The 6,882-nt window shown below is 45.7% G+C and overlaps 1 protein-coding gene across 1 annotated transcript in view; it reads left to right on the top strand.

Annotated features, from left to right (window-relative positions):
- Positions 1-1,046: 1,046 nt before the first annotated feature.
- The window catches only part of GPR19 (G protein-coupled receptor 19), a 31,629-nt gene continuing 25,793 nt past the window's right edge, over positions 1,047-6,882 (top strand). Inside the window, exon 1 of the mRNA XM_034784463.1 lies at positions 1,047-1,237. The gene's annotated coding sequence lies outside the window, so the exon portion shown is untranslated. The remainder of the gene's footprint in view (positions 1,238-6,882) is intronic.

Below are 6,882 nucleotides of genomic sequence, written 5' to 3'. Positions count from 1 at the left end.
TGCAGTTACCCCTACGGAAGGAAAGGTGTCATACAGTGGGGGGACCAGGCTGTGGGCTGCATCATGATTTCTCCCATCTTTTACTGGGGCTGTAAGTAGCAATAGGGCAATCAAAGGATCAGTTGGGGAAACTGTGCTCGGAGGAACCTAATTGAACATCGCCCCCCCTTCCCTTCACTCATTCAGCCTCTGTGTCTTTCCCCTTTCCATTGCCAGGATCCCATGGTGACCATCACTGAAGAAAACCATCCTCTTCCACAATCCCACAAGTACCATAGCAACCGGCACGTCAGCGCTGCTAGTGAGCCCCAGCAGGAACAAGGGCAGGTTTCCGTCCTGCGCTGCCCTCGGAGTGGCGGTGCTGGGGGCGGGCAGGGCAAGCGTCTTGCACAAGGAAAATCCGGGAGCACAAACTAGGGGGCGGGGGCTGGATTCCTCAATCCCGGGGGAGCCGGGTTTGTTAGCGGCTTCTGCAGAGAAGCACCCCCAGGCAACAGCGTTGCATATGCACCTAGAGGCCCCTTTGCCGGAGGCCAGAGAGACACGGAGGCTGAGGACAAGCTAGTATCACCCGCCTGACAGTTGAATAGAGGCAGGCAAACAGTCCAGGCACCAACGCTGAGCCAGGCGCGGCGCTGCTGTCCAAGGTACTGACAGAGCCCGATGCCTGGGGTTGGGGCTAGTCTTTTCCTCCCCGGAGCTAAGGGCAGGGTCCGTGGCTGCAGGGATGGGGGGAGAGCCGGTTACTGATTTCTCGGACTCGAGCTCCTGGTGATCTTGGAAAGCAGAGGTGGGGAGTAAAAACCTTTGCCGCGGCAGGGGCATTCCCACTGCTTTGCAGAGCGGGGGCTCAGACAAAAGCAGCATCTGTTCTGCTACTGCTGCCTGTTAGCTTAAGGGGAGGGAAGGGAGGGAGAGGAATCGAGGTTGTTTGATCCTGGAGGGAGAAAAAACCTCACATGATCCATTTCCCACGTGACGTATTCCGGGGCTTGGAGAGAAGTGGGTGCCAGCAGCCAGCCCTGCAAACGTCATCCCTTTCTCCATCAAAGGAAAAGAGGCACACACAAATATCGTCCTCTCACCCAGATACATTTATACGTCCAGGCAACAGAGCAGCTAGCAACATGCAATCTGGCTTCCACTATGACTGGTGCCTTCCCAGAGGTGCTTTCCAGTGGGATTACTAAGAGAAAAGGGAACAGACGCTTGCCTCTGGGATTGTGACTGGGAACAGGTATGTGCATTGGTGGGTAGTGGGTGCTGAACGATGTCATGATTCAAGGGGGGTAGTTCCCTTCCTTCGGGATAGAAATGAGGTTATTCTTTCCCATTGCTTTGTGCCTGAGAGTTTTGCCAGCCCTTCTTTCAAACCTCCCGTGGTGTTAAGAAGAGGGTTAATTCCCCGGGGCAGGAGCTAAATCGATTCTCCTGAAAGCAATGTACAGTTCCGTAGAATAAAGAAGAGGTTTTTTTAAAAAAATCACCAGAAGCTACGAAGGGCTCAGCACTTTTGAAAATCAGGCCACTTATTTGTGTGCCTAAAGATGGCAGTTCTGCCTCTGCTTAAAATTCTGGTTAACGTCCTGCCTCTGTTTAAAATTCTTCAGCCCAACAGCTGCTTTCCTTCTTTTGTTCCCGTTTGAAAACGTGCTTTTGTATTTCCGTGTTACTGTTCCGGTAGTCTCCTCTGCCTGAAAGGCACACATCGTTAGCTCTTTGCCTGTGATGGGACACTGGAGCTACTTGGGAACGCCTTGCAGAGCACGGAACCACCTTTCCATATCTGCAGACAGTAGAGTCAGCAAGTTTTGTTGCCTGCAATTCAATAAATCAGAAACATGTTCCCTAAAAAGTAAGGGCAGTATTTGGAATTCATCCCGCTGGCTTTCAGCACCGTGAAAAGGAGTGGGGGTTCCACAGTGCTGTGAAAGGGGGAAATTGGCTGTGCTGGTGTGTGAGGCAAGGTTGGAACAGTACTACTTCTTTCTGGCCAAGATTTTTTTTTAAAATGAGTGCCCAAATTCATGCTCTTAAGGTCTAAATAAGTGTCCTGATTTTCTAAAGAGCTGAGCACCACGCAGCTCCTACTGAGATGAATGAGACCTGCTGAGTGCATAACATTAAAAAAAGCAATTATTTAGGTGCCTAAATAGGGATTTAAGAGCCCAGCTGTTGGCCCCCATTTTAAACATCTTGGCTTTTAAGACCTTGAGCAAGATTTATGTGCCTCAGTTTCTCCACTTGAAAACGAGCACCCTACAGCTCCCATTCACCATCGTAAAGTAGGAATAGCTATTCCACAGAGGTGTGGAAGGGATGTAATAATTATTTGTAAAGCATTTTTAAGTTCTCTGATGCAAGGCCCCATAGAACTGCAAAAACTATTTTAATTTCTTAACTGTTAGAAGTTAAGAATTCTAGTAAGAATTTATCAATCATTCCTAAAGTACATATAAGTTTGTAATTTTAAAAAAGCCATGGACCAACAATAGGACAATCACCAGTCAACATTTTGGTAACAAGGATGCAAAAATGTATGTTAAAGTTAAGGGGCCAAATTTGCTGCCAGTGTAAATGGTCAGAGCTCCATTGACCTCAATGGAATTTCATCCATTTACATCCTATAAGAAAATGTCAGTATTTCACTCTTTCCAAGGGTACAGAATTAAATCGTACAGGATACATTTTCGAATGTGTTAATATTTGACATAGCAGTTGCCACACGGCATCAGTTCAGTGGGCTATCCAGTTCAGTTTCATGTCTCTAACCATGAACAGTACCAGATGCTTCAGAGGAAGATGCAAGAAACCCTGCTGTACACAGCTACTGAACATTTTCAGGAAAGTTTTCTTTGAGTCCCCAAAGAGAGTTGGGCTTCAAAACCCTCCTCTAGACAAAGCCTTCCTCTTTTTCACTAACTAATGCTCTCTTGAAAACAACAGGCCCGATTACAATCTCACTTACACCAATATAACACCATTGACTTTAGTGGGTTTACTCCTGATTTACACCTGTGTGCAAGGAAGCAGTTTTAGGACTGCTTCCTTGCACTGTATTATTGTTATTAGCCCTATGAGCCAGAAAAATGAAAGCGATTCCTCAAAATTAACTTTAAAAATGCAAATGCAATTCAGGAACCAGTGAAGGGACCAGATGAATAATTGCTTGGCATATTGTTCTTCATACAAGTATAACACAAACACTTGACAGAATTAATAATATAGAGCCCTGACTCTCCTCCATTGCACAGCACAGAGGGGAGTCAAAAGCAGGGCTTGGAAATAGCCAGTTAATTCCCTAACGCCATACCACCACTTCTCTGAAACTACTTATTCTCCAGAATCTCAGCTTTTATTTTAAACCTAAATAAGTCCTTAAGTGTTATCATTGCAAAGAAAACCCCCAAAATGTGACCCCTGTGTCACTAATGCATAGATGAGTCTATACAGAGCATGGAATAATAGCCGTGAGGGGTGTGAACTGTCTGTTCATCTCAGAGAGGGGTTAATTCAGAGTTACAGTGATGATTATTTAAGTGTCAACATGGTTAACCATTTCATTCTTCCTGTGAGAAAGGGGAATCACAGGTCTGCACAATTTACTGGACTGACATCTCACTTGGGTGCCATAAATGGATGGTGTCTGAGAGATAGCACCTCTTATTCCCTCCTCCTCCCCCGATCAAGAAGGGGTCCTGCCCAGAGAGCCTAACTGAACCAATGGACACGCTGAAGCCCCCACCAAGGGGGAACCAAGTGGTATGCCAAATTCTATGTTAAACTAGAGCAGATCAATAGTCAAAAAAAGCTTGTCAGAAAAACCTGTTTCAATTAATTATTTTTTTGTAAAATTATAATAGTGAAAATTCAGTGAAAATTCCTGCAGAGAAAAAAATTCAAAACAAAAAAACTTCATTTTGGAAAGTTAGTGTTGAGAAAAACTTCACAATTTCATTTTGGGTATTATATAGGGGCTTTTCCATTTTTATTATTTTTACATTACTTTATGACATATCAGTAGGCATATTATACAGTACCAATCTTATAATATGACATAATAAATAGTTAAATATTCTGTTTTTATTTTTAAGTCATTAAGGGCAGCTGCTACTTAATACTGTGTGAAACATCTTATTTTTTTCCTGAATCAAAGTGTCTCCTGTTTGTTTTGTAATGAAAGAGTCTGACACTTTAACATATTATGCACTACTAATGTTAACGATATGTCATGAAATAATAATAATAATAAGATAAAAATGAAATGAAGTAAAACTAAAATAAAGTTCTAAATGAAATACTGAAAATTCAAAATTTTCTAAACAAATTTTTTCAAAGCTGAATTTTTTTTGTAAATTCCATATTGCAGAAAACTTTAAAAGATATTTCTTTTCATTCCATTCTGGAACAAAGACAACTTTTGTTGACATTTCCCATGAAGCACAAATTCCAAGTTTCTACCAGCTCTATTTTGAACATTTGCATAGTCAGCTCTGAGTGGCAGCCTATTTTGGCAACTCCTATTGGTAAAATTTATTTTGTGGGGCCCTGGTCAAAGTGCTTGATTCTGTTCTGATTTATATCACATAAATCTGGAGTAACTCCATTGAAGTCAATGAGTTACACTGATGTGAGATTAGAAATGGCCTAGTGAGGTTTAGAAGCAATTTCCCCCTTTCATTTATTTTCCCCTCAGGAGCAGAGAATAGAATCCATAGTTTAACGTACATTAATTTATAATAAATGTATATATGTTAATGTGTCAAAATTTTCACCCGTTAATATTTTCTTGGGCAAAAATCCAGCACTCCGCAATCTGCGTAGCTTCATCGGGGCTGGGCTGATGCACAAGATGCAGGGCAGAGAAACTGTCTGTCTCCAGCAGGGCAGCCGCTCCACATAACCTACTCCTACACAGTGACTGCACTGGGCTCCATAGGAGCTTATGTAGCTCCCCACCCCATGGCGGCTGGAGAATGAAGATCCTTACAGTACCAGTTCCTGTCCATGCCACAAAAAGGAGACCCCCTCCTCAAAAGAGCTGAGCCCTGTGCTGAGGGTGTGCAATCACACACAGCCCACCAATATCCACCCCCACCCTTGTTGGAGAGAACTGCACCTGTTCCACTGCATTTTGTACTCTGAGGTGTGTGTATATGGGGGGCGGGGCGTAATTTGGTGCTGGGAGGTGTCACTGCTTCTTGGTGTGGTCTTTCTAGGGATCTCAGTTTCTCCTAACTGACCCTCCTTAGTTTGTTCTCACTCAGATCAGTTACTGGATCCTCACCTCCAACTGAGTCTATCAGCCCTTCAATTTTAGGGCTTGCAGTCTCTGGCTATTTTTCTCAGCAGCAGCTTGAAGCAGAGCTATTACCCCTTTACTATCTTAGACCTTTCTACTTCCCCTTTCCTTCCCTGTGCTCTCCCCTTTATAGCAGGTCTTGTTTTCGCTATTGGTTGCAGCTGTGGGTGCCTGCCTCCATGCTTGGCAGCTCTGGCAGCTGCATGGGGGTGTGATCAAGCTGCTTGCTCGTAAACAGGAAAGACTCTCTTCCCCCATCTCTCTGTGTTCAGGATGGGGTTTGTAAACCCCATTGCAGAGGCCTGATTCTTCTTTCTACTGAAGCCACTTTATAGCCATCTGGCAGTGGAAGGGAATCTGAAAGTGCATGTAAATATGAATTACAGACACTATAAGGCTCCTTTTCACTGCCAGGACAATAAAGCAGCCCCAATGTAAATCAGAATCAGTCTCCATTCATGAATCTACAGCATGAAACAACAACAACTGTCAGCCCACAGCAGGATCTCTAACCACCCCCTACTGTCTTGTATATCATTCAGTTAACACAGGAAGTCCCTTCTGATGAGAGCTGGATGAATCATGGATTTTTTGGATTGGGGGCCAAGCTGAAAAATCTGGGGGGAAAAAATATGGTTCAATTCAAACCAATTTAAAAAAAATTGTCAAATCAAAAAACTAAAAAAAAAATCATTTTGAATCAACTGAAACAATTTTGGGGGACTCAAAACTTTGTTTTTCATTTCAATTCAACTGTTTTAAGGCAGGGGTCAGCAACCTATGGCACACATGCCAAAGGCGGCACTGGAGCTGATTTTCAGTGGCACTCTGCTGCCGGTGAGGGGTTCCATTGGCCGACCCCCTGCCAGTCGGGGTCCTGGCCACCGGCCCCCTGCCAGACGGCCCCCTGCTAGCCAGGGTCCCGGCCACCAGCCCCAGGGGGTTCACTGCCGGCCTGGGGTCCCAGCCGCTGGCCCCACTCAGCTTGCTGCTGGTCTGGGGTTCTGCTGCCAGCTCCTTGCCAGCCAGGATCCTGGCCGCTGGCCCTGCTCAGCCCGCTGCCAGCCTGGGGTACCAGCTACCAGCCCCCTGCCAGCCTGGGTCCCGTCCAGCCGCCCCCTCAGCCTGCTGCTGGCCTGGGGTCTTGGCCGCCGGCCCAGCGCTCTGCTCCTGGCCTCAGCTTGGCGCTTTGCAGCCGCCCCCAGTTGTGGCCCACTGGCCCCAGCCTGGGGCAGTGAGGGGTGCCGATGGGGCAAGAGGGGGCGCAGCTCAGCACCCCCACCTTAAAAATTGTTCCAGCACAACTGGGATATTTCTAAGTCCTGATTTGCTGCTTATACCACGCCATGTGGGACAGCGCACTGGCTTTGACATTGTGCATGCCATCTGTCGCAATTTTTTCCCCCGCTGTGAGTTGAGGGGTACTTTTGAGAAAATGTCAGCTCCTAAGAAAGCAAAGTTAGATGCCCGTTCATTTCAGCCTTCTTGGACGACACATTTGGATTTATTCAAAAGAAGGACGGTGCTGTTTGTTTCTTTCTGTTGTGAAAGTGTTTTTCTCACATCGAGTGTTTGACGAC

Source organism: Trachemys scripta, chromosome 1, assembly GCF_013100865.1.
Source record: "Trachemys scripta elegans isolate TJP31775 chromosome 1, CAS_Tse_1.0, whole genome shotgun sequence".
NCBI classification, from domain to species: domain Eukaryota; kingdom Metazoa; phylum Chordata; order Testudines; family Emydidae; genus Trachemys; species Trachemys scripta.
The sequence above is the reverse complement of the archived record's forward strand: the minus strand, read 5'-3'. Positions and strand labels throughout refer to the sequence as shown.